This window comes from the organism of the source record quoted next, unplaced genomic scaffold, assembly GCF_019419815.1.
Source record: "Pyrus x bretschneideri cultivar Hongxiangsu unplaced genomic scaffold, Pyrus_bretschneideri_v1 Contig40, whole genome shotgun sequence".
Taxonomy (NCBI): domain Eukaryota; kingdom Viridiplantae; phylum Streptophyta; class Magnoliopsida; order Rosales; family Rosaceae; genus Pyrus; species Pyrus x bretschneideri.
In genome coordinates, this window is record NW_025999724.1 from 1,328,413 (window position 1) to 1,331,086 (window position 2,674).

Below are 2,674 nucleotides of genomic sequence, written 5' to 3' on the forward strand. Positions count from 1 at the left end.
AATTCATTAAAGCAACTCTTAAAAGAAGTGAACGTTCGGTAGCCCTAAAAGATCATTGTAGATGCAAATTTCGTACGTAGTTGAATTGATGAAATTCCACCTGCAAACAAGAAACATTATTAGCCTAATTGATGAACACCTAGAAAAGAAGGGAGGGTATCCGCCAAAGGGTCTCTAATGCCTAGGTCAGAAAAGTGGTTCAAGAGAAATAAGAACTTGAGAGAGTTATGAGTAGTGGCAATTATCGTTTTTCTTATTTAACTTGGCTATATATAACATAAACCCTAACATGCGGCTAGGTTGAGAGGTTGCAGGCCATACTAGGTAGAACTTAACGTTTTGCTAGTGATGGTGTAGACCATTCTTCGCAATTTTTCTAGTACGTAGTCCTAAAGGTTCATGCTGGTAAGAGCAAAGGTGCGCCGACACTCAAAGATGAGACTCTGAATAGTCGGTTTCTTGCCACCATTTAGCCAGGTATGGCCCGATAACAAGAGATATCATGGGCCTGAAACACTCTTGATACGTTGATGACCCAAAAGTCCAATACTCACAAGACAAACATGTGACACGATTTGCACACCGAGACCCAAAGTCAGTAGAAACCTCAAGAACAGAAGCTACAAATTTAAAAAATAAAAAATTGAAGGGGGATGAAAATAAAATTATTCTTATATATATAAAAAAATATTAAAAAAACTCATAATTCTTTACAAGGCTAAAAAAATAAATTAATAAACTGCTAGCTTTGTATCTAATATGATCTCATCCCGCCTACCCTTCTGATTGTTTAGTTCGTAAACCTGCATAAGCAATGAGGGGTTAGCTTCAATAGCTTAGTATAGACATATCCTTTACCACAATAAATTGACAATACTAAATTAAGTGTCATCTAATCATATATTTCATTCATGATCAATTAGAAACAATGGTTCCATGATGATGCATGAATGTTCCCTCATTCCCACCTCTGTACTCATTAATACATACTCTAAAACACATAAGCTTTACCGTGCTTTGGCCTCGAGTATCTTGTTATATGAATTACCACCCATAACATATTCGCGTACCTATCATTGTCATCTCAAATGACAATGTACATCTTTTGGTCGTCAAGCCATACCTCACATAAAGACCGCCTTTACAGCCGATCAATTATACTTACTAGAAAGCCTGGTCTCTGGGTTGGATCCAATATTTCTAGTACACCAAACTATTCCAATTTCCTCATGACACAAACCCATGTATTTCACACGACTCATGCCTCTCATTATTGCAATGCATGATATGAATTTCACCTGATATATGCATGCCGTAATCAATAACCAATAAACATCCAACTGAAGCAATAATTAATACAATAACATTCAACCACGTTTATCAATCATTGAGACCAACAATTATATAGCATCAATCATTGAGACCAACAATTATATAGCACTTCACGAAATTTAATAAAATTAATATTCGTAATGGTCTGCCCGAATTCCCTTGAACATTGCTCTGAATTACAAATACAAGAATCCACTTCGAGCAACTCCTATTCACAAAAGTAAGATATCACTAGATGCATGACGTCAATTCTAATCCTAATTTAATTAGAATCACTAATTCAACACCACTCAATCAAAAAGTCACTTGGGTTGATCTAAAATAACCTGGTCATTATAAAAAACCTCTTGAATATAAATAGCTTTGGTAGCTAAGTGAAGATATCCTTTTACACTTGTATAAAAGCTTTGCATAATATTCGATACCAACATGCTGCTTTCTTTGGGGTAAGGATGCTCTCTGGATCCTCCAGATCCCTGGGCTTTCTACTAGTCAACGCCGATTTTGTAACCTTCGTCCTCATGGCTAGCAGGCCCGTCTTCCTCTCGCTGCCACCGGCGATGACGGTGGCAGGGATCAGATCGGCCTCCAGCAGGCCCGTCTTTGTCCGTTTGTTCGGAGTGGAACGGTGGTGGTGGTTTTCCTTTGAGTCGACTCGGATGCTTCGATGAATTCCCAATGCGTGAGACCTAGGAATTCTTCTCTTTTTTCAATTTCGAAGAGAAAGCGGAAGGGAGAATTTTTTTTCTGACCGCATGATTTGTATCAAACGACCAAGATAACTTGGTCCACAGAACCCAGAGGAGACAGATTCGAAGAGGATCCTTACCCCTCTTTGAGAGAGTCAAAACAATATATAAATATAATAGCTGTACAACATATACAATAGTGTGATAAATTATCATCTCAGTAAAAATTAAATTTCTAAATTATTTTTTCAAGAAAAAGCAATCCTTAAATTATAAAAATCTATCAATGACATTCCTAATATTATATTCGAAGCTACTATATTCAATTTTCCATCAATTTAAGTCATGTTACCTGCATGCGATACACATTGGAGGGTAGATTAATAGTTTTTCATATAAAGAAATAGTGTATGGAGTTAACTTTGGAGGGTAAATTGATAGTTTTTCATAAGAAATGGTGTAAGTTAAACTTCGGATGGTAAATTAGACGTTAGATTCGCAACAATATGAAGCGTTAAGGGCTTATATGCGAGAAAATAACGGTATAACACTCTAAAGTATGTCAAGTGACTTAAGTTGACGAAAAATTGGATAAAATAGCTTTGAATATAATAGTAGGAATAAAATTGGTAATTTTTAATGAATTTAGAGAC

General features: G+C 36.1%; 1 long non-coding RNA gene across 1 annotated transcript; it reads right to left on the reverse strand.

The window, feature by feature from the left end:
- Window positions 1-654: 654 nt before the first annotated feature.
- LOC125469158 lies at window positions 655-2,197 on the reverse strand. Its single transcript, XR_007251520.1, has 2 exons — window positions 1,659-2,197; window positions 655-803 (listed from the first exon to the last, which is right to left on the reverse strand). It is a non-coding gene; the product is annotated as an uncharacterized LOC125469158 (long non-coding RNA).
- Between the last annotated feature and the right edge of the window lie 477 nt (window positions 2,198-2,674).